The sequence below is a fragment of the Moschus berezovskii genome, chromosome 28, assembly GCF_049115385.1.
Source record: "Moschus berezovskii isolate FMDL1 chromosome 28, NW_MosBer_1.0, whole genome shotgun sequence".
NCBI lineage: Eukaryota > Metazoa > Chordata > Mammalia > Artiodactyla > Moschidae > Moschus > Moschus berezovskii.
Genome location: NC_142487.1, coordinates 10,296,859 through 10,323,320, shown reverse-complemented (window position 1 = coordinate 10,323,320; position 26,462 = coordinate 10,296,859). Strand labels below are relative to the sequence as shown.

Here is a 26,462-nt window from a genome sequence, read left to right as displayed (position 1 = left end):
ATTTTAGTGATCTTGGGTTAGCCAAGATTTCTTAAATAGGCTATGAAAAGCAGAAATTTATTACAAAAGAAAATATATGGATTAAGTGGGACTTCACAGAGGAAACTCTTGCTCTTTAAATGACACTGTTAAGCAAATGAAGAGCAAGACACATAGGGAGAAAATACTTGTAAACTATATCTTTATAAAAGACTTATATCCAGAATATATAAATAACTAACAAATCAATTAGGATAATCCAATCTTAAAAGAACAAAAGATTTAAACAGTCCATCAAAGAATATACAGAAAAAGATGTTCAACCTCATTAGTCATCAGGAACATAATAATGAGATACCATTATACATCCATGAGAATGGCTAATATTAAACAGTAAGGAAGACCAAGTATTGGTGAAGTTGTAGGGGAACCAGAACTCATATATATACAGCCAAGGGTTAGATGGAAAGGCAAACGACTACAGTGCTTTACAAGTGAAAATAGTTGGTGGTATCTTCCCAAGGCTACGAAGAGTTATTCTTTACCTCCATCCTTTGTATGATATTTTTGGTGACTATTACAACACTGCTTGTTCAACCTCCTTGCCCTAAGACTGCAGAGAGACAGCAATACCTGTTAAGGACCAGCTGTCTGCAAGCCCTATGATAGACTTCCTTTGCTCTCTAACAGCTAAAAGAAACAGTCAAAAAGTTTTCATTCTCCCTTTTCAAAGGTGCTTCTTCCTTTACAATAAATACATTCTTGCTTCTTATAGACAAGGAGACTACACATTCATCTGATAGTAACAATTCTGGGGCTGACAATCCATAAAGGTATGCTATTACATTCAAGAGTTTTTCTACTCTACTCAGTCACAGTAGTAAAATATATCTTCTTCTAAAAGTGATTCAGCATTCTAGGTTTTTTTTTTAAATGATGTTCCTGTTTGTGATCATTCAAGGGATACTAAAAAAATTTTCTTTAGTAGTATTTCTATCTGAATAACTTTGTTCTAATAAACTATTCCAGTTGCTATTCAGAAGTACCAAGATAGCAAATATAGGTACATCAAAAACTTGAGTATAAACTAAACATCCTTTGGATGAAGAAGCTGCATATATTTTAGTGTAAGCACTTTAAGAACAAAGGTTTTGTGTTTTTTTTTAAGCTGAGTCAAAATTATACCAAAAACTTATTAAATTTCTTACACAGCGGTGAGTAATGGATGGGTGAATATTTCTGGCTGGTTAATATCATTGTCTTGAACCATCTATATATTGTGTCACCTTCCATTGTTCCCCCTTCCTACATGCACGCTACTCTCAAAAACACACTTAGAAATTTCACAGCTCTCTAAATAGTCACAGAATCTGTACTCAGTACCAGTTACATCATTACTAGTCAAAAAAATTGAATCCATTAACAACTTAAATTTATCAAGCAAATAGACAACAGTGGCCCCAGAAGTCCTCGATGATAAGTGCTACACATTTAGTAGGTCTGAAATAGACTCAGGAGTGTGTCCTTTCGATAAATATCCCAGTGGTTCTTATCATCAGGGAAGTTTGAAAAAAAAATTAAATGATTGATCATTTTTAATCATATAAAAGATCTCAGAATTCACTTAGAAAAATTAAAAATAGGGGATTTCCCTACCATACTAAACACAATGTGTATGTATGTGGGTGTGTGGGTTACCATCTAATTTTAAAATAATCACATTAGGCAGCATGATAGTCTCTTTAAAAACAAAACAAAACATTTTACTATCATTTCCTTTTTTCACAGGAAAACTCTCTGGAAGAGTATTTTAACTTAAAATGAAATGGATTCTGAAGAGCATTCCAACACTGCTATCATATGTAGTTTGTTCCTCTACAGGTTGTTAGTTATGCCATAAACACTCCATAGCTTTCTTCTCCTAGGTTAATCTGTTTCTATTTTTTACGGGAAGATTTTAGAGCAATCATTAGTTTCTTGTCACTGCTTATTAATTATAACATTTCATACTGGCTTCCCTGGAAGTTGATTTTTTCCTCTACTCTAGACAGAAAAATTGTTTTAGTTATTGCTTTTTTGTATTTGTAAGTTTGAAATAGTCTCAACAGAAGCCTATAAACCACAGTTAACATTTCTTTCTTTTAGATTACAAGTAGAATATGATTTAAGTTCTATCCAATTCTTTCAGCTTAGTTCAGTTGCTCAGTCACATCCAACTCTTTGTGACCCCATGGACTGCAGCACACCAGGCCTCCCTGTCCATCACCATCTCCCAGAGCTTGCTCAAACTCATGTCCATCAAGCTGGTGATGCCATCCAACCATTTCATCCTCTGTCGTTCCCTTCTCCTCTTGCTTTCAGTCTTCCCAGCAACCGGGTCTTTCCCAATGAGTCAGTTCTTCACATCAGGTGGCCAAAGTAGTGAAGCTTCAGCATCAGTCCTTCCAATGAATATTCAGGACTGATATCCTTTAGGATGGACTGGCTGGATCTCCTTACAGTCCAGGGGATTCTCTAGTCTTCTCCAACAACACAATTCAAAAGCATCAATTCTTCGGTGCTCAGCTTTCTTTATGATCCAACTCTTAATATCCATACATGACTACTGGAAAAACCATAGCTTTGACTAGGCGGACCTTTGTTGGCAAAGTAATGTCTCTGCTTTTTAATATGTTGTCTAGGTTGGTCATAACTTTTCTTCTAAGGAGCAAGCTGGAGAAGGCAATGGCAAGCCACTCCAATACTCTTACCTCGAAAATCCCATGGATGGAGGAGCCTGGTAGGCTGCAGTCCATGGGGTCGCTAAGGGTCGGACACGACTGAGTGGCTTCACTTTCACTTTTCACTTTCACACATTGGAGAAGGAAATGGCAACCCACTCCAGTGTTCTTGCCTGGAGAATCCCAGGGATGGGGGAGCCTGGTGGGCTTCTGTCTATGGGGTCACACAGAGTCGGACACGACTGAAGTGACGCAGCAGCAGCAAGGAGCAAGCATCTTTTAATTTCATGGCTGCAGTCACCATCTGCACTGATTTTAGAGCCCAAAAAGATAAAGTCTGTCACTGATTCCATTGTTTCTCCATCTATTTGCCATGAAGTGATGGGACCAGATGCCATGATCTTAGTTTTTTGAATGTTGAGCTTTAAGCCAACTTTTTCACTCTCCTCTTCCACTTTCATCAAGAGGCTCTTTAGTTCTTCTTCACTTTCTGCCGTAAGGGTGGTGCCATCTGCATAGCTGAAGTTACTGATTTCTCCCAGCAATCTTGATTCCAGCTTGTGCTTTACATTTAAATGTAACTTTAAACAGTATTTTCTAAACTGATTTTTCAAAGCCTCCTTCATTGAGATCTCTAGAAACCGCTTTTGAGAGGGCAAGCATAAAATCACAACTGGAATAAAGCTACATATCTCAAATCTCTTGATCTGTGTAAGGTGGTGAAAAAGATCTCATCATCCATCTACCTTATCAAATTCTTTTTAGTAGGAAAAATCATTCCACAAATTCTCTTGGATTATACACACATTTGCTTTAGCAAAATGAGTCTTATCAATTAATTTCTGAGACACAATGCACACTTGATGCTTGGGGGACACAATGCATGCATTCCCCCCAAAAGTCCAGTTTATTGGAAATCTGCCAACTACTACTGTTGATATAAATCCATATCACTACTCACAAAGTTTAACCAAACAGGTGTAAGAAACAAGAACAGCAGAAGCAAATACAACTAACTCAAGAACAATGGTACACACAGATAAACATCCTTTTTGAAAGCAAGGTAACTGTAATGATGCTAAGTCTTTCGTGCAGGTCAGACAGAATAACTACCCTGTCTTCAATAAACCCTTTCTAAGTTTCTCTTAATTGCCAACAGGATGAGTTCAAACTTTGTTGAGAAGATACTCTGAAAAGCTACTCCAAATAAACTTTGGCACCATGTCTGTGGGGGAAAAACTATCCAACATGTAAAAAGGAGGGCAAGTTAAAAGACAAAGGAGAGAGAAAAGACGCTAGAGGGCTATAGGCAAGAATGAGAGAAAAAACACCTTTTGTTGGCAGTACAGATGGAGAATTTTGGAGAACAGAAATGGATAACAGAACCTGTGAAGCTGTATGCTACTGTAAAAATCGACAGAAGTATCCCTTTAAGAATTAAAGAAAAGTCTCTTTGAGACACTTCCTAGTCTTTCAGCTTTAGTGAGTACTGGACCCCCAGAACCAGTGCTTTAAACACCATTTTATTCTGTTGTCTTTAGTCACTCTTTCAACTATAAGTCTGACTTAAAAATTCTTCATTGGGGAATCACAAACCACTAGGCTTTTGTCTTAGCTTCCATCTAAAAAACCAGAAGAGATATAACTCAAAGTGTGCCAGCTAGTCTTCCCAACTAAGTTATCAGATACACTTGGCTTTAGCATAACTCCAGAGTTACTTGGCAATGAGTACTTTTTTAAGAATGCATTTTTACCAAAGCAGTGGGGACAGGAAGAGTATTTTCCTATGATTCGACTAAGGTAAGTAGAAGTTTAAAAAAGGTCAAAAACAAAGCAAAACAATACCCCCAAGAGAAAACAAGCAGAACAAAGTTACTGACACCAAGACATAGTAATGGAAAAATACAGACTATACAGGTTAAAACAACTGAAACATAAACACAGATGCAACAAAGTGACACTTTAAAATAATGCTTTCCCTCATTTCAACCCTGCTGCTAAGTCACTTCAGTCGTGTCCAACTCTGTGTGACCCCATAGACGGCAGCCCACCAGGCTCCCCCGTCCCTGGGATTCTCCAGGCAAGAACACTGGAGTGGGTTGCCATTTCCTTCTCCATTTCAACCTAGGCTGATATTAATTTAAAGATGATCAAACTGTGCTGGCAGTATTTTTAGGTTTGATGAGGTGCTCCTTGATTGGCATTACTACTTTTATGACATTTCAATTTACTCAAAATATGCTGTTCTTTTAGACTCATGCCACCTGGTAATTCAAACTTGCTTGCTTATCAGAAGCAAAGCAGAATACTTTTTTAAATATACAGACTCTAACTTCATCTTTAGAGCCACTGAAACGATAGCTGGGGAGGCAAGACAAACACCGCTTTTTGAAAAGCTCCTTTGTTGCTGCCAGGGGAAGAAGGAAAACAGGGACTGGCTGCTTGATGAGTACAGGGTTTCTTTCTGGATGATGACAATGTTCTGGAAATAGTGGTGACTGTTGTAAAATACTATAAATATACTTAAACCACTGAATTGTACAATTATAGGAATTTTATAATTAAAAAATCTCCCTGGAAGTACACGTTAACAATTCTGAAATCACTACACATATCCTTTGGAAACAAACATTTGAGAAAACAGAGAGTGGGTGGCAGGAGATGGTCTTCTCACCACAGGAGCAGGACGCTCTAGACAGGCAGGTCAGGAGAAGGCTGGAATGCAGCAGAGGATTACTGTCTGAGACATCAATATGAATTCATGTCTAGTTTGATATAAGATGGTACAGAAAAACCTAAAGGATCTTTTTGGCCAACCCAAAGGCTACAGTTACATACACAAGTATTCATCAGTTCAGTTCAGTTCAGTCGCTCAGTCGTGTCCGACTCTTTGCGACCCCATGAATCACAGCACGCCAGGCCTCCCTGTCCATCACCAACTCCCGGAGTTCACTCAAACTCATGTCCATCGAGTCGGTGATGCCATCCAGCCATCTCATTCTCTGTCGTCCCCGTCTCCTCCCACCCCCAATTCCTTCCTAGCATCAGACTCTTTTCCAGTGAGTCAACTCGTCGCATGAGGTGGCCAAAGTATTGGAGTTTCAGCTTTAGCATCAGTCCTTCCAATGAACACCCAGGGTTGATCTCCTTTAGAATGGACTGGTTGGATCTCCTTGCAGTCCAAGGGACTCTCAAGAGTCTTCTCCAGCACCACAGTTCAAAAGTATCAATTCTTGGGAAATCAGCTTTCTTCACAGTCCAACTCTCACATCCATACATGACCATGGGAAAAACCATAGCCCTGACTAGATGGACCTTTGTTGGCAAAGTAATGTCTCTGCTTTTTAATATGCTATCTAGGTTGGTCATAACTTTCCTGCCACGGAGTAAGCGTCTTTTAATTTCCTAGCTGCAATCAGCGTCTGCAGTGATTTTGGAGCCCAAAAAAATAAAGTCTGACACTGTTTCCCCATCTATTTCCCATGAAGTGATGGGACCAGATGCCATGATCTTCATTTTCTGAATGTTGAGCTTCAAGCCAAACTTTTCACTCTCCTCTTTCACTTTCATCAAGAGGCTTTTGAGTTCCTCTTCACTTTCTGCCATAAGGGTAATGCTGAAGAAGCCGAAGTTGAACGGTTCTATGAAGACCTACAAGACCTTTTAGAACTAACACCCAAAAAAGATGTCCTTTTCATTATATGGGACTGGAATGCAAAACTAGGAAGTCAAGAAACACCTGGAGTAACAGGCAAATTTGGCCTTGGAGCACGAAATGAAGCAGGGCAAAGGCTAATAGAGTTTTGCCAAGAGAACGCACTGGTCATAACAAACACCCTCTTCCAACAACACAAGAGAAGACCACACATGGACATCACCAGATGGTCAACACCGAAATCAGATTGATTATATTCTTTGCAGCCAAGATGGAGAAGCTCTATACAGTTATCAAAAACAAGACCAGGAGCTGACTGTGGCTCAGATCATGAACTCCTTATCGCCAAATTCAGACTGAAATTGAAGAAAGTAGGGCAAACCACTAGACCAATCAGGTATGACCTAAATCAAATCCCTTATGATTATGCAGTGGAAGTAAGAAATAGATTTAAGGGTCTAGATCTGATAGATAGAGTGCCTGATGAACTCTGGAAGTATTCATAGATATACTTATACAGAATTATTACACATAAATATATTCCTTCCTGTCAGCTAAGTGAGCCCAGAAGCAACACCACCTCACTAACAAGGAGCACACCTAAGACCTTGGTTACTGTTACTTTTCTCCGATGAAAAGATTCTGGGCTCCTTAGAGAAATGGCTGATCCTAAGACTGAGGCAGGACACAGACAAGGTAAGTCTGGAGCCTCTCCATACTGCCAGAGTAAGGAGGTGCTCAAAAAATACATAAACATAGAAAGTTAACAATGGGAGTATGTCAAAGGGATATAGACATCAACTGAAGGAGGTCCCCGCTGGCAAACTCACGACAATCTGAGCAACAGAGTAAGTAAAACATTACTGGGTTATAATCCAAGGTATAAATATCTGTGTCCATACCGACACAAATAAATGATTAAGACAAAGAACAGGAGAGAACAAATTTTCCACGAAGAATTCCAGGTAGTTCATGGGGATTTTCTGCTCTCAAGGTGGTAGGACATAATGCCCTACTCTGTTAAGTGTGGGCCACACAGTAACTTCCTTCCACAGGACACAACATGGAAAAAGGGGAGGAAAGAGTAAGTTGAAAAGCCCTACAAATTCTAACTCAGCAAGGTAACCAAAGTTAGCATCAGTAGTGATAAATCATGTTGACAGTATGTAGCTTTTTGATAACATGGTTAAAAAGGCATTTTACCTCTGTAATCTTCCTTCTAAAAATGCATAACCCCATACTTTTCATAGGAAAAATAAAAAGTGAGTTTCAATAGTGGGAGATCTTACAAAAACACCTGACCAGTACTCTATAAAACTCTCAAGGTCATCAAAAACAAGGACAATCAGAGAACTATCACAGTCATGAGCACTTAAGGAAACATGATGACTAAATGTAATCGGGTATCATGAACAGGATCCCGGAACAGAGAAACGAAATTAGGTAAAAATTATAGAGACCAGAATACAGGATGGATTGTAGTTAATAAGAATGTATCAATTATATAAATGTACACAGAGGACACTGATCACAGAGGATACTGGGGTGAGGTACACAGGAACTCTGTTCTATCTCTGCAATTCTTCTCTGTATCTAAAACTATTCTAAAGCAAACAGGTTATTTTACAAAGAAGTTCCCAGGTAGTTTTAATGGTTTGGGAACTGTTAAAGCAACATTTGCCTTGATCCTTTTCACAGAAAGCACCTGCATACCTACCCGCCTCAGTCACTCCACTCCATACTGACTTTTCTTCATTGATAGCCTTTATCTCTGCCTCAAAATCCTGCCCATCTTGGTTTTCTTGTCTCTCTCCCATCTCTATCCCATGCTCTAATCCCTTAGGTTATCTGACTTCTTAATATTAAAACCTTTTCACTCCACTTTAGCCACTTATTTTTCCCCTTTTGAATTTTGTTAGGGTTCCTTTCCCATTTCTACTTCAGCAATCATCATTTTCCTATGATTTCTAAATAAAAAACCATGCTGTTTTTTTGAATATACATACATACACAAATGAACTGTGGTTAAATATACTTAATACAGAATTTACCACTTTTAATCATTTTTTAATGTATAATTGACATGAAACATTAGTTTCAGGTGTACAACACAATAATAATTTTATTTGTATACACTGCAAAACAATCAGTAAGTTAGTAACACCCATCACCATGCATAGTTGAAAATTTTTTATGAGATTTAGTCTCTTAGCAACTTGCAAATATGCAATACAGTGTTGTTAACTACCGTCACCATACATTCCCTTTTTCCCGTAACATTTTTTTTAAATCTTTTGACCTCTTTCATTCATTTCTGCCCTCGCCTCCTTCCAGCAACCACCAATCTGCTCTTCGTACCTATGAACTTTTTTTAAAGGTCCTCTATCTAAGAGAGACCCTATGGTTTTTGTCTTCCTGTCTGACTTATTTCACTTAGCACAATACCTTCAAAGTCACCATGTTATCACAAATGGCAAGACTTCATTCTTTTTTATGGCTGAATAATTTACCATTGTATATTTAATCACATTTTTTAATCCATTCATCCATAGATGGGCATTGTAGTTGTTTTCACATCTTGGCTATTGTAAACATATTTGCAAGTTAGTGTTTTCATTTTCTTCAGATAAATACTCAGAAGTGGAATTGCTGAATCATCAGGAATTATATTTTTAGTATTTTGAGGAACCTCCATAAAGTTTCCCACAGTAGTTGTATCAATTTACATTCCTACCAATAGTGTTAAAAGGTTCCCTTTTCTCCATATCCTTGCCAATACTTATTTTTTTAAAATGTGTAGGTCTGTGGCATTAAATCCACCCACACTACTGTGCAACCACTATCAGCATCCAACTTCAGAACCTTTTCATCTACCCCAACTGAAACTACCCATTAAACAATAATTCCCCATTCCTCCTGGCAGTCACCATGTCATTCTCTGTCTCTATGAAGCTGACTGCTCTAAGTACCTCATAAAAATGGAATGATGTAACATTTATCCTTTCTTGACTGTCTTATTTCACTTAGCCATGTCTTCAAGGTTCACCCATGTTGTAACATGCGTCCTTCCTTTTACAGGCGGAATAACATTCCATTTATTGTATGTAAAAACCACATTTTGTTTATCCACTGACAGACACTATGCTAAGAATACGAGTATACAATCAAACATACATTTTATGCCTCTATTTTCTTTATGAATCCTTTCTTCTCTTTTAGGCTCAAACTATCTCTATTCCAAGATCTGAAAATATATTTTCTTTTATTCTCTGTAATTTCTTTTCACATTTAACTCTTCCCATTTATCTGTAATGCCAATCTTTAATAACAATCTTATTCCTTTACATGGGGCTTCCTAGGTGGCTCAGTGGTAAAGAATCCACCTGCAACACAGGAGACACCGGTTCAATCCCTGGATCAGGAAGATCCCCTGGAGAAGGAAATGGCAACCCACCCCAGTATTTTTGCCTGGGAAAACCCATGGACAGAAGAGCCTGGCAGGCTACAGTCCATGGGATCACAAAGAGCCGGATGCGACTTAGCAACTGAGCGTGCATGCAAATAATGTTAAACTAGAAATGCAAATATCATTAATAGGAATCAGATGACAAGTGAAAACATTTGCAACACATATGAAAAAGAACTAGAAATCAAAGAGCTGTAACAAATCAATTAAAAAAAATCAGAAGATGACTTGAGGCAGTTCAAAGAACAAGAAATACAAACACGGAGTAAACACAGAGAAATATTCAGATTCATTCACAATTTTAAAACTAGAAAATAACGGATAACTTTTCATTTAAAAGACTGACAGAATTAAGGCTGTGTTGGCAAGGATTAAGTAAAATCATACATATGAATATTCATACACTACTGATGGCGAAGAAATTGGAATTACCTCTTTGGATATGAATTTGGCAAATCTATTAAAATACAGATGCACAGCCTTTTGCCTTAATAATCCAATTTTAGTATTTACCTTACAGGTATACTATTCAAATATGCAAAGAAAATTTACAAAGACATCCACTAAAATGTTAATTGTATCCAAAACACTGGAGAAATAGTCTCATTTTATAAAATCTGGCTAAACGAAGTACAGTATATTTTTATGCTAAAAATTATGCAAAATTCCTATTTCCCTGACCGCTCCTCTTCTGCAGAAAATCAAAATGTCAGGAGTAACTCAGGACCTGATCCTGGATCCCTTTTTAGTCCCTACTGCTGCTAAGTCGCTTCAGTCGTGTCCAACTCTGTGCAACCCCATAGACGGCAGCCCACGAGGCTCCCCCGTCCCTGGGATTCTCCAGGCAAGAACACTGGAGTGGGTTGCCATTTCCTTCTCCAATGCATGAAAGTGAAAAGTGAAAGTGAAGACGTTCAGTCGTGTGCAACTCTTAGCGACCCCATGGACTGCAGCCTACCAGGCTCCTCCGTCCATGGGATTTTCCAGGCAAGAGTACTGGAGTGGGGTGCCATCGCCTTCTCCTGTGTCTCCTGCACACACACACAGACATGTGTGCTCACAGACACCACACAGCTCAGACACTTCTCCTCGTAAACTGCTTCAGGGATTGCAGGCCTAACACACTCCTTAAACAACCTGATCCACTGAAGAGCTACTCCCTTCCAAGTGTGTATCTCTAGTCCTCCTCTAAAATTCCAAATCTGTCTACCCAACTGCCTACCTGTCATCTTCACATGGGTGAAGCATTTTCAAACCAAAAAATCACTACAGAAAATTCTTAGTTTTCTGTCAAACTTTCTCCACATTCCCTACCCTTCTCCATTTCAATAAACGGCACCACCATCCATCCATCACGTAAGCCAAAAACTCAGAAATATTGACTCCATCTCTAAGGAATATTTCAAATTAAATCCATGTCTTTCCGTATCAATTGCTAATCAACCTAAGCCACCATCACCAGTTAGGCTAGGGCAAAACTCTGCAAATTATCTCCCTGTTTCTATTCTTACCCTACCCCTCCGTTTTCTCTCACACACATTCCTTCTACAAGCAGCCATCAGTGGTCAGACCTCTTAAAACTAAAAATCAGATGCTACCACTGACTTGCTTTTTTGTATTGGTTTCCCACCAGAAAAAAATCGCAACTCAAACTAAACCATATGGAACAGAATTAATGGAACAGACGGGAAGAAATTTTTAACACATTTAAAACTGTCAAAGAAATAAAAGAAAATTCCAATATGCAGCAGGACTAAACAGAACCAAGAAGAAATTCAGAGTATGAAAGTACAATGACTGAAATAAAGAACTCCACAGATTAGGTAAATGGATAAGCAAAAGAATGAGCTAGCGAGCTAGAAGACCAGGTAGAGGACAGTTGCAGAAGATATCAAGAGAGAATTTTTTTTAAGAAAAACATTAAAGTTAAGAGATGGAGAAGAGACAAGAAGCAACAGAATTCATATTAACAGAATTCCTAGAAAGAAAAAAATTGAAGACAAACTACTTGAGAAAATGACAATCATTTTCCAGAACTGAGGAAAGATCAAAGATCTTAGATGAAAATGTCTGGAATACAACCTGGCATAGAGTAGACTCCCAATAAGTAGCTAACTGTTGAATGAGCAAAGGACAGAATGAATATGAATCCAAGTGCCAAACAAGACAGAAAAGGAACCAGGCACACTACAGACTGGAAAATATAAACAAAAATTTCAAAATCTAAAGAGGAACTGCAGGTCACACACACAGGAAAAGAAATCAAACTGACATCAGAACTTGCAAGAAGCAACAGCAGAGATGAGAAAATAATGTAGAAATATTTCAAAATGTAAAGGGAAAAGAATTTCAAACCAAAAATCTTTAATTAAACTAAGCTATCATTTAAAAGTGAGGGTTAACAAATCATATTTTCAGGCATAAAAAGGTCTTAGAATGTATATACACAAAACCCTGTTTGAAAATTGTTTTTTTAAGTAGGCACTTAAATAAATCTATGAGAAAACTATGTGATATATTTATGTATGGTAATTGCGAGCATGTTCAGTCACTAAGTCATGTCTGACTCTCTGTGATCCCAGGGACTGTAGTTCACCAGGCTCCTCTGTCCATGGAGTTTTCCAGGTAAGAATACTGAAATGGGTAGTCATTTTCTACTCCAGAGACTCTTCCCGACCCAGGGATAGAACCCATGTCTCCTGCATCAGCAGGCACATTCTGTACCAGTGAGCCACCTGGGAAGCCCTTATATGGGAATTAATTATTTGTTAGGGAATTAGGTTATTTACTAGGAATAACCTAACAGATCTAGTATATCATACACAAAAAAATGACGGATGGATGGATGCTTAAAGAATACCTCTACAGAACTAAAATTCTACAAAACATCAACGTGGCTGCTAGGACCTTGTGGGGGCAGGAGGTGTGGTGGCAGAGACAAAAGGAAACTGAGAAAGTGGGTAAAGTACTTCTCTTGTTTGGAGGAAAGAAAATATACATATTTGAATATATATTTGAAAATATAAGATTAAGAAACTGTGGAAAATTAACAAAAATATAGTAAATAGAATGTAAATAATTTCCAATAGATATTATGAAAATTACAATAAATGAAAATGGATTAAACTCATTAATTAAAAGATAAAGAGTCTCTGAGGTTGGGTAAAAATAAGAATCAGCAATATACTTTGTAAAAGAGACCCAAAAAGGATACAAAACCAGTTAACAATAAAAGGACAGGAAGAAGACGCACCAGGAGATGCAACCCCAGGTTGGCAGACTCTTCTTTCAGCTCCATTAATCAACCATTCAGACCCTTACTGATCTGGGGACAGCTCCCTGTCATTCTTAAGCCTGCGGGTTCCAGTTTTCCTTTTAGGACAGGGCTTCAATTTCTGCTTCCTAATATGCCTTTGAGTTTTTTTTCCATTTCAAGCACCCGCTGATTGTGCTTTTTTGCTTTCAAGCTCAGCTGTGTTTTTTAAATATTGTATTTTTATTTAGCTTTCCATATACATTACTGAAAAAGGGAGTGAACCCAGTCTGCCTCACAGTCCAGCAATCCCCAGAGCATACACTTAATGTCTTCATCTACATCATGGAATGGTAACACTCAAACAATAAGGCTATGAGAAAACGTTATCTTCACATACACAGTCTTTGGTGCATATAAAATATTCAAATGCTGCCCTCTAAATTTACCAGCAATTTTACATTCTAACTAAAGAAAGTAAAGATGGAACCATATGAATGGAATGGAAATTCCTAACTTTTTCCTGATCCAATTTCCACTGGGTTACAACTACGCTGAGGGTAAAAATGCTTCCTCCAAAATTGTTTTGAGAAAAAAATGCAACTAGTAAAAGATGAAATCAACAGAATTCAAATGACCCTTATTACCCCTGTGGTCCAGTGGCTAATACTCCACGCTTCCACTGTAGGTGGCAGTGGTTCCATCCCTGGTTGAGGAACTAAGATGCCACGAGGCACAGCCAAAATAAAATGGTTACTTTAAAAAATAATAATAAATAAAAGTTATGGAGCTCATCCTTTAAAAGAGAGAGAGAGAGTCATTCAGTTAGGAAAGTGACTATTATTTTATCTGTGATTTGATCTGGGAGACTTTAGTCCAAGATTCTATTCTGAGATCTACCACTGACTTTTTGGTTGACCTTCATTACTTCTCAGTACTTCTGTTTCTTCTTGAAAGTAAAGTTAGGATAGATTACATTGAAGAACTCCTATTCTTCAAAAATCCTGATTGCAGAATAAGAGGTTTAGAACAATTTCACTCCATTCTACGTTTCTATGAATACAAAAATGACAGCTTAAACTACTAAACAATTTTGACATCCTTATTGCTGTGCTCCCCCATGCAAAAGGGCTTCTCTGGTAGCTGAGTCAATAAAGAATCTGCCTGCAATACAGGAGACCATCTGAAGCACAGGAGACCTGGGTTCGATCCCTGGGCTAGGAAGATCCCCTGGTAAAAAGAAATGGCAATCCACTCCAGTATTCCTGCCTGGAAAATCCCATGGACAGAAGAGTCTGGCAGGCTATAGTCCATGGTATCGCAAGGGTCGGACACGACTTAGTGACTAAACCACCACCACCCATGCAAAAAAAGTAAACCATCAGACATAAATATTAAACACTTCCTATTTGTACAAAGACCAAAAGCTTAACTCCCAAACTAACAGAAAAGCTTTAAGATAAATCTTAAATATGGCCATATTTCTGGAATAAGAACTGGACCTCTCGACCATCTCAACTACTTAAACAGTTAAAGAGTTCAGTCTCTGAAATGGTTCATGCCTGCTTTATCATACCTTCCCAAAGTAAGGTGTGGGTGATTTTCACAATGTTTCTGGCAGCTATTTCATAACATTTCCCCCACTAGAATATGATGGTTGTATTTCAAACCAAGAAATTAGTATCATAAAAATCACAAATTTAACCAACAGCATGAAAAAGATGAAAACACTCACATCCTTTAAAATAAACTGTCTTCAGCACTGTCCTTAAGACTATATTTCTACAGTTCTTAAGAGATGTCTATGGTCTATTTTATATAGTTCTACATTAATTTTTATAATAAACAGGTATTACTTGCATAATATACAAACGAAAAAAATTTTAAATAATAGGTCAGCTTCCACTTGGTTTGCTCTGGAGAACTACAGTGTTCTGGTTTGAACCCAAGGGGAAAGACTGATGAGGTGGCAGGTGACAGACGTACCTCAGACAGAGGTAGAGGACGAAGTAAGAGGTACTTTCTGTGCTTTGTTTTCTAATCCAGCCGTTAACATAGGGAAGCAAACAGAAGATTAGGACAGAAGCTCAACCCAGTAAAACAGGTTGCACTTTGTGTTGCTGCTGCTGTATATCATCTCCTTCAAAAATCTAAAAATGAAAGTAGAAGTTGCTCAGTCGTGTCCGACTCTCTGCAACTCCATGAACTGTCCATGGAATTCTCCAGGCCAGAATACTGGAGTGGGTAGCCTTTCCCTTCTCCAGGGGATCTTCCCAACCCAGGGATCAAACCCAGGTCTCCCGCATTGCAGCCATATTCTTTACCAACTGAGCTATCCAGGGAAGCCCTAAAGCACAGCATTAATTTAGAAGACTGTATCAAGTAAATGCACTGTAAATAATCAATTTAGTTTAGCTCTATGTGTGTATTACCTTCAAAATTCCACAAAGGTAAACCAGTGGTATAAAAAAGAGCAGCACTTAGACAGCCAAATTGCTTGAAATATAAACAACCAAGCAAGGGTTCATGCTTGCTTTATCATATCTTCCCAAAGTAAGCCGTGGTTGATTTTTAGCACAATGTTTTCTGGCAGCTATTCCATAACATTTTCCCACAAGAAAATGATGATTGTATTCCAGAGCAAGAAATTACATCCGCCTACACAAGAGAGCAGGCCACAGGGAAGGACAGCAAGAACTGAAGCACAGCAGGGGAGACAAAGAGGCTAAACAGAGGAGGAAGGGATCAACATGAAGCACCTCGTCACTGTGTCGTCGGATCTTTATGAATGACAAAAGCAATTTAAGGCTTTAAAAAAGTAAGTGACACAATTTGAGTAGTATGTTTAAAAGGGCTGTTGAGGGGAAAAAAGGGGGCGTTGGTGAAACTCTGGAAGAGAGACTAAACAGGGATAACAGGAAAGACATGGAGACCACTTCAAGTATGACAACCAGATTGTGAGACGGGAATAAGCATCCACAAGAACAAGGAGGCTAGAATGACACCAGCAACAAGAAGCAGAATGCTTTGAAAATACTTTAAAGAAGCAATTATCCATTGTATTTGTCTCCTAATAGAAATGACCAAACAATATCCCAAACTTTTTAAAACAAAGTTCCCATTACTTCATTAGATAATATTTACAAAAAAAGAACATAAAAATATTTTTTGGCATTGTCAACAGTGGACCATAAAGGATCACATTCTAACAATACAGTTAGAATTTTTAAAGAAAGTAATACAGGTGGTTGGATTTAGAATGATCTACTTGCCCTTGATATCTAAGCATATTTACATATAAATTTATTTCCAGAACTGTAAAGGTCAATATACAAAATACTCATCTGCAATGGAGAGTTGACATAAATGACTTCTAAGATTCTAAAAGTGAGTTGCTGGGGTTACTGACCTCTTTCTGGCCCAATAGGGCTCTAAATGTGTGACTTCCATAGACCAGCAGAGGGCTGCAACAGCCCAGAGAAAACGGTCAGGCAGCTTTGCTTGCATCTCTGGCACTGAGTGGTGGAAAATTTACAACACTGAAAGCAGAGACTTAATAACCATGACGGACTCACCCCACTGTCAACAGACTCTAAAAGGGGCAAAGACCAACCCCCAATCCTGAAAACTAGCAACACTCACCATTAAACATTCTGCCACCAGCTCCTTTCACTTATTGCAAAACAGTAAAGTATTCGGAAGCAGAACAAAATCTCACTAATGTAGGGTAATTAGAAGGGAAAAAAGCCAGTCAAAATGAGTTAGCAATTCACACTTCCTTCCAGACCACTGCTCCACACCGCTGCTACAAGACTGCTGCTGCTGCTGCTGCTAAGTCACTTCAGTCGTGTCCGACTCTGTGTGACCCCATAGACGAAAGCCCACCAGGCTCCCCCGTCCCTGGGATTCTCCAGGCAAGAACACTGGAGTGGGTTGCCATTTCCTTCTCCAACCTTCCTAAAATGATTTCGTGAGATTACTCTCAGATCTACTTTGCCAATCTGTTCTGCATATAGTTCAATGTTGAAGTCTTTCCTCTGCCTAGATTTAAAGGTAGATTTCTACCTCGTGTATACAGATAATCATTTTCAGCTCCACTGGTCAGTCCATCCTTACCATTATATACAATACACAACAGCTGAAATGGAAAATGTCACCGTGGTGAACCCCGGAGAAAGAAAGAAATTTATACAGGTCTAGGGAAAGGGTAGAGCCATCGCTGGGAAAAGTTTGTGCAAAGAGGGAGAAAGGAATTCGCTGGGGGAAGAAAGGAAATGGCTCAGGGAAAGGTATATAGGAGCCTTCAACTGAACTTGTAAATGTTTAATTCTTAAGGCTGCAGACAGGTGCCATATGCACACTATGCTGTTTTCTGTTCCTTTTAAATTATCTGAAATACGTGAAAATCAAAAACGTTTTTGATATTTTACTTCACCCATCTCTTGATCTGGTCAAGAGATCAGACTTCTGGTCCATTCTCAGTACTACTCGCCCTTTAATTCTGAATACACTTTAACTCATTTTTACAGCTTTCTTTAAAAATGATAGGTACATATTTTAGCCTTAAATGAAAGGAAAGGACTTTTAACTGCTCAGATAATTGCATATAGCTTGAATCAGTTCAGTTCAGTTCAGTCGCTCAGTCGTGTCCGACTCTCCGCGACCCCATGAATCACAGCACGCCAGGCCTCCCTATTCATCACCAACTCCCGGAGTTCACTCAAACTCATGTCCACAGAGTCGGTGATGCCATCCAGCCATCTCATTCTTGGTCGTCCCCTTCTCCTCCCGCCCCCAACCTTTCCCAGCATCAGAGTCTTTTCCAGTGAGTCAACTCGTCGCATGAGGTGGCCAAAGTATTGCAGTTTCAGCTTTAGCATCGGTCCTTCCAATGAACACCCAGGATCGATCTCCCTTAGAATGGACTGGTTGGATCTCCTTGCGGTACACGGGACTCTCAAGAGTCTTCTCCAACACCACAGTTCAAAAGCATCAATTCTTCAGCGATCAGCTCTCTTCACAGTCCAACTCTCACATCCATAGTGGTGCATAAAAAAATAGATTTGAAATAAAAGGCATGGCATAAAAACCCAGAAGAGTTTTTATGATAATCACAGCTTCTGCAATTAAGCCTGAAATCCTGAAAATCCTCTTTATCTACACCCAAACTCTCTATGTGTAGAGGTAGTTGAAGTCAGTATCCCTCTCAAGAGAGCAACACTTATGAAAGTATTAAGTTATTTCTCATCTACATACCACACCATTCCCACCCTGACCCAACAATAAGGTGGGTGATTAACACTACAACTGTAGCCAAAGTTGTAGCTTCCACACAACTTCACACCAGGGCTGAATTGTCTGGGCCTTCTTTTAGTCCTGATCTACCACCTCTGTGTCCTGCACGCTCTCCGACATAAATCCACTTACAATACTACCCACAAGAATCAGGACAACTGCCAACTTTAAAGGAAGTATAACTGATAAAAATACCGAATCGCTGTATGATACACCTGAAACTAATATGACTGATACTATGTATCAACTAGACAGCAATAAAAAAAAGAATTCAGGATAACTGCATATGAGTCATTTAAAAGGTGCTTTAAGTTGACTTAGGATAATAGGATGCATGATTGGTAGCTCTTTTTAGTCAGGTCAATTTAGGATTGTAAACTGCTTTCCTGTCAAAGGATGTGGTGGAGAGTAACAAGGAATGTGGTTCAGAGGGAACAAAGCATAGTGAATTCACTGTAGTCTAACAGCATTAAGTATGTGACACGAAAAGGGTGGTACTGTGGAAACTTCAACCCCAATGGCAAAGAGTATGTGTCTACTTGGTTTCATTTTTAAAATAAAGCATTTCCTAAATATATCAAGGTACATATTATGAACTGGGGGTAATAAGGCAAATCTCACTGATGATGCCAATACTAAATAGCTTTACCTATAAAAAGAAATATCCTGTAAGTCTAAAAACATAAAGTTAGGACTACTTAAGAATGTAACAGTTCTACATCAAAAATTGAACTTAAATTTCCAACTCAGTGATTCTTCATCTTTTTTGGACAGACCCATCTCAAAGCCTGAAAGCCATAGGACCCTCCACTAAAAAATCTGCAATGTAACTTCCAGATGTTTACAGAGCCTCTCTGTAATTATGGATCCTTGTTTTAAGTAATTATCTCTTCCAGCTAGATTTTAAGCTCCATACAAGCAGCAAGTGTCTTCTTCAGATATGTGCTTAGCAATGGCACCTAAAACCTTAATACCTAAGCACTTTTTCAAAGATCTCGTCTGCTATATGAATTCTATACAACCTCTTGAATTATTTTCCAAGAAAACCTGTGTCACATTATTCCCCATCTTGGAAATTTGTTTTTATCAAGCCCCTCTTCCTCACAATCATGACCTTTTTCATCTGTTACCCATTTTCTCCCCCTTAGTCCAAATTCATCCTCTTACGCCAGTCAGACCATTCGCCTGACATTAGCACTGGGGTGATCCCTGAGTGTGATGGAATCTGGGGTACAACAGTGAACAAGACAGACACAATCCATGTCCTTGAGGGCTCACTGTGTTCCATTCTACACCAACTAGAAAGCATTTGAATGATTAAAGAATACTGTCCCCTATTTCACATATTCAGTGTAAGTTCTTAAAAAGGAAAAAAAAAAAAAACTACAGAAAAATACCAGCGAAGATCATATTAAAATATTCAGTGTAAATTCTTAAAAAAAACACTACAGAAAAATATCAGTGAAGATCATATTAAATTCCTGCCTCAACAACGCTAAATGCAATACTGTTCATGAAAACATTTATTTAAAGTTTGTTGGGTCTTCCTTGGTGGTCCAGTGCTTAAGAATCTGCCTTCCAATGCAGGGGATGCAGGTTCCATCCCTGGCTGGGGAACTAAGATCCCACACAAGGCAGGGCAACTAAGCCCATGAGCCACAACTAAGACCCGACATGCCTAAAACAAATATAAAAAAATAAAAGTTATTAACTAAGCATGCACTGTTTAAAACCTTGATTATATCCGTAATACTTGTTCATTGTGGCAAAGCTTGAAAATACAGAAAAATAAAAGAAATTCTGGTTACGATCATATTCAATATCCAGAGATAGTCTGTCACGTTGTCAGATGAATCATTCAAGAACTTTCCTTGTAAAAATTCATAATACAAAATAATTATTTTCCCCACAAAGGCTCAAACTTTATATATCATTTTATCTTTTTTTTCTCTTAATAATATCAACTTCTTTGCAGGTATAATTTTTTAAAGGAGCAATACAATCACTGATTTAAACTCATCTGTACAATGAAAACAAACGTCAAAAGGGCAAGGTAAAGAATGAATAGAAGGGAAAAAAGTAGAAGCAATGACAGATATTATTTTCTTGGGCTCCAAAATCACTACAGACAGTGAGTGAAGCCATGAAATTAAAAGACGCTTCCTCTCTGGAAGGAGCAAGACAGTGTATCAAGAAGCGAATAATCACTTTGCCAAAAAAGGTCTAGACTCAAAGCTATGTTTTTTCCAGTAGTCACGAATGGATGTGAGAGTTGGACCATAAAGAGGGCTGAGCGCCGAAGAATTAATGCTTTTGAATTGTGGTGCTGGAGAAGACTCTTGAGAGTTCCTTGGACTCCAAGGAGATCAAACCAGTCAATCCTAAAGGAAATCAACACTAAATATCCATTGGAAGGACTGAAGCATCTTTGGCCACCTGATGCAAAGAACTGACTCATCAGGAAAGACCCTGATGCTGGGAAAGATTGAGGGCAGAAGGAGAAGGCAGAGACAGAGGATGAGATGGTCAGATGGTGAGACAGACTCAGTAGACATGACTCTGAGCAAATTCGAGTAAACAGTGAAGGACAGAGGAAGCTGGAGTGCAGCAGTCCATGGGGTCACAGAGAGCTGGGCATGACCTAGCAACTTTCAGTAACAGCAGAGTGAATGAGAATTTATGAGGCCAGCCCATTAGCAGTCACAGGATGTTTGTAATTATGCCTCTGACCAAAGGATATGAAGTATCAATTTACAGAAGAGAAAGGGTAAATGATTATTTCTCCACGTTATTAGCTAATGATCAAATTCCTGTAGCTAAAATCAAATCCATTCACATCACAATTAAAGATGAAAGTCTTGGTTATCAAGAAAGTGGTTATATAACTTAAATGGAAGGACACAAATGTTAATGTTAACCAACAACAGATAGGGACAGACTTATTTTCACTGGATATTGCAAAGCTACTGAACAATAGCACCTGAAGGGGGAGGAGGAGCTAATGAGAGGAAAAGTGTACAGGAAAGGAACAGTGAGTGAGCCCCTTCGCTGCTACACATTCCTATTTACTTTCAATAGTGTGAGGACTAATAGAAGGTAAAGAAGTATTTTCTGGTCCTGCTTGCAGCCTAAAGAGAACACTCATCTTCATTCTTGGGATGTTTTTATGAACCCTGAAAGACAGGGATAATTTCTGAAGGGTGAATAACCACTGCTGGGTGAAAACCTCAACTAAAAATCTGCAAACAAATTGGATTGATCTTAAGAAAAAAACTGGGCTTCCCTAGTGGCTCAGACAGTAAAGAATCTGCCTGCAATGTGGGAGACCCGGGTTCAATCCCTGGGTCGAGAAGATACGCTGGAGAAGGAAATGGCAACTCACTCCAGTATTCCTGCTGGACAATCCCAAGGACAGGGGAGCCTGGCAGGCTACAGTCCATGGGACTGCAGTCAGACACTACTGAACAACTAACACTTTCACAAACTTTATGAAAAAATAATTCTCAAAATAATAGATGAACATTTATATAACATAAATTTCAAGTTAGTTCTTGAGCAATAGCGTCTGGAGTTGGAGACATTCCACTGACAACTTTCTGAAGTCTTTTTCATAACTAGGTATGTAAAATTACTCTTACCATATATTAAAATAACATGTGAAAGTATCTAACAGTACAAAAGCTCAATAAAAGTTCTTTGATCACCAAGTAACTTCCAAATAGTCAAAATTAAACTCTGGTAAAAAGGACTTATTTTAACCCAGAGGTTGCAAGACTTCAGTACACAATATGAGAATATAAACCAAGGCTTTATTCCTAGTTACAATATTTTTGGGTAAATTATGGTAGGAAATATTTTATAAATTAAAAATATTCTCAACTACCTGACATCATTAACCACCATCACTAGTTAGCAAATTGGTATAAAGAATGTTTTTAGTATTTACTTATACCCTGTTTGTTAAAGCTTCAGAAGTGGTAGAACAGAAAGGAAAGAAAGCTGTGTACAATGCGACTTTGGTGGAAGAGAAAATAAAAGTAGGTGCTTCTTTCCTCTTCCTTTAGATTTGCTAATACTTCTCTTTCATAAAGCCGTCTAGCATTACTCCAGAGAATTTTAACCTGGATCCTATCCATGGTTCAATATCATCACAGTAACGGACATTTTGCTGATCTCAAGAGTAGTTGTGAAATTCAAGAGATCTGATTTAAAAATACTTCATGAACTACCAAGGACATAATTTTTTACATACTATTATCTTTTACTGTCAGTCTATATATCTATTTTTAGGAAGAAAGACCCATGCACGCATGGTTTTTGTTTTCTATTATAAGTCAGAATGCCAACAAAACTCCTATTGAGGAAGAACAACAGTCTGAAATGTAAGAAGCTACAGGACTCTCACATTTTTAAGCAATCAGGGAGTTTAAAAATATGGTATTTATCACTAATATTTGTGGTATTTTCCCCAATTGTGGCCCAAATGCAAACTTATAAGCAGAAGTGTAAGCAACTACATATTTCAAAACAATTTTAGTGCAACAAATATTAAGCGATCAGCCAAAGAGACACAATTTTTAAATGCCAAATAAATGATTTTGTAACTTAGCTTCATAATTTACCTTTTTTTTTTAACCTCAGCTTGGAAGTATTTCTGTGAAGGGTTCCACTTCTAACCTAGACAAACTCCTATTTACTCTTCCTGACTCTATTCCTTTATGAAAGTCCTAAATGAGTCTGGTTAGTTATCTTTCTCCTTCACTCACTTTGTTTTAAGTATGTTTCCTTATGATCTGAAAGGATTCATGCACCTCAATTTTCATGTTTACGAAGTCAAGACACGGAAGCAACCTAAATGCCCATTGACAGCTGAATGGATGAAGAAGCCATGATACATATATTCAATGAAATATTACTCATTAATAATGAGTCAAAAGAATGAAATAATGCCATTTGCAGCAACATGGATGGACCTAGGGAGTATCATATTGAAGTAAGTCAGACAAAGGAGGAGGAGTAGCATATGACAGCCCTTATATGTGGAATCTAAAAAGAAATGCTGCAAACGAACTTATGAAACAGAGACAGAGCATGAACTTATGGCTGCTGGCCTAAAGGGAGAGTTAGGGAGTTTGGGATGGACATGTATATACTGCTAAATTTAAAATGGATAACCAAGAAAAACCTGCTGCTGCTACCGCTAAGTCACTTCAGTCGTGTCTGACTCTGTGTGACCCCATAGACAGAAGCCCACCAGGCTCCCCCATCCCTGGGATTCTCCAGGCAAGAACACTGGCGTGGGTTGCCATTTCCTTCTCCAATGTGTGAAAGTGAAAAGTGAAAGTGAAGTCACTCAGTCGTGTCCGACCCTTAGCGACCTCATGGACTGCAGCCTACCAGGCTGCTCCATCCATGGGATTTTCTAGGCAAGAGTACTGGAGTGGCTTGCCATTGCCTTCTCCGCACATCACGCATGGGCAGGAGCAATTATGGGAAAGGACACAAGTGAAAACTTTCCAAGTTTCACTCTCCTTTGTCCGAGGTTGACCAAAAAGGAGCTTCTAGAGAACTCTTGGCCATTTATCGAGTCAGCACACTCTTCTGGAAGCTCTGCTCAATGCTATGTGACAGCCTGGATGGGAGGGGAGTTTGAGGGAGAATGGGTACATGTACATGAATGGCTGAGTCCTGGTTCACCTGAAACTATCACAATATTATTAATCAGCTATACCCCCAATATAAAATAAAAAGCTTAAAAAAAAAAGTATATTCCCTTTTAACAATGAACATTAATATCAAGGTAGAGTCTATTAGAACAACTCAAAAAGCTGTTAACAACTGTAGTCCTTTGGTAGCTGGTAAGACTAATTTGCTTCTGACAACTAACGTAAAAAAACAACACCCGACAACTAAACTATATCAACACCTCATGAAAAGGCTTGCTGGCCTATCTTCCACAATTCTTTGCTTTTTTAACCAACACAGTAGAAGGTAGAATGCTGGCCCCACAAATTTTTCACAAAGTCAGAAACTTAAGAAACACTGCCTTAAAACTTCTCAAAACCAGCTAAGCACTCTTAATTAGAGGTAGAACAGAGAAATGAGGACAGCAGAGTCTGTCACTTTTTTGGGTCTGTGAATATCTGTACACCACATAACAGTTCAAAGCATCATTTTTCTCAGCCGTAGTATCTGTTTTACAGGGTTGTTATGAAAATTATCTGAAACAGTTCACTTAAAAACTGAAGATTCTAAGAGCTCAACAATGTTTATCATAACCTTTAGCTTCAAAGTTACAAATAATCCGTGTAACACCACTACACTACAGTACTGATGTACTGACTCCCAGTATTATTAATGTAAAGCACTAAAAGGAAAGCTCTCTAAACCTAACAGCAAAAGTTAACACTCAGTCTTAACATTCCTACACAGTATAATTTTAGATCTACAAGATAACCTTAACATGAACTACTCAAATGCTGAGTTTACAAAGGAAATTACCTCTCCTGTTGCTGTATATCTCGAAACTAGCAACAAATTAACATTGTTACTAAGACACTTTAACTATTACTTTTTAAAAGTCACTGTCTGTTAAAGAAACAGACTGTGCATGCATGAGTATATACGAGAATGTTTTCAAATGTTATATGAAGAAACTTCATATTCTCCAGAGGAAGTCAGACTCTAACAACCACAATATTTAAAATGTTCATAAGAGGCTTTACTAAGATTAGAACTAAGCAGGGATCAGAAAACGTATCTACAGGGAGTTATAATCTGTAAAACAGCAGGTGCTCAAAACAATGGAGGTAAGACTAAGCAAAAACCTAGGGATCTAGACACCTTAGATAACACAGTAGAAAACTGTTATTTATTCTAAAAATATCACTTTTTATATGTATTAAAGCTTATAGACTATAATGTGCTTTCTATAAATAATCATATTGGACCATCAAAAATGCTGCAAATTATGTAACAAAACGTTTTGGGTTTTTTTGCAGATTACAAATGCAAGGCTCTGAAAATTAATGTGATTTGTCAAAAACCACAGTTAGGAAGTGATAAATCAAGAATTTAAAACCCAGTCCTCTCACTTATATTTCCCCTGTTCTTTCCACTATTCCATAAAGCTACTTCTTAAAAGAAAGAAGCAAATTAGCACCTTCACAAAAAGAAATCTCAAGGCCAAACCACAGACATTTAATTAGCTGTGCAGAGTTGGAGAAGTCATTTCCCCTTATCAGGCCTTTATTTTTTCATCTGTAAAATGAGGGAAACAGATTAGAAAATCTGAAGTCCTTTCCAGTTCTAAGGATAAATCTCTAGACCGTACCCTTTAAGAGTACCAGCATTTCACAAATACATGTTGATGTCGGCTTTAGCAATGAGTTCCAAGTCAGAAAGTGGTGTCATTAGCTATTAAGCAACGTATGGTAATTACTGGATAAATTCTTCACACCCATCTGATAGATGCTGCTTTAGTAGCATCAAGTTTATATACAGAAAGCTGTCTAAACCTTTTCCAGACTACAATGGAAATTATTAAATATCACTAATCGTTCTCTCTTTAGACTGAAGCAATGCTCTTAAAATTAAGAATGGTTTAAAGAAAATTTAACCAGTAGTCAACTAGTACCAAGAAATTGAAAATTTTTAATATTATTTTTATTCTCTAGAATAAAAACCTCGTTTCCAATGAAGAGTTTTCCAAATATCCCTACTGTTTCTCTAATACCTCAAAGAATATCAGGTACATGTTTCAGCAACTTCTATACGGGGGGAAAAAAAAGTAACATACAAGCATTTTGATAAGAATATCTTCCATTTAAATTCATTCCACCAGTTAGGTACTTATCGCCAAACAAATTTAAGCTTTTCTCCCCTTCACAGTATCAGAGAACTAAAGTCAAAGACTGCACAATATACTTCCACCTATTAAGTTCTTTCCTCATCTGAATATTTTTTTCTTACTCTTCCTCAGTCTTCATGGAATACACACCCAGGGATTTCCACTTTCCCAGCTCTGCCTGTTCATAAAACCATCTTAACAACTATGGAAACCAGAGTGCTTAATACCAGTATAGGCCTCTTTCT

The 26,462-nt window shown here is 38.1% G+C and overlaps 1 protein-coding gene across 4 annotated transcripts in view; it reads right to left on the bottom strand.

Annotated features, from left to right (window-relative positions):
• The window catches only part of ANKRD12 (ankyrin repeat domain 12), a 94,774-nt gene that overhangs the window by 66,991 nt on the left and 1,321 nt on the right, over window positions 1–26,462 (bottom strand). The gene's annotated exons all lie outside the window — the stretch shown is intronic.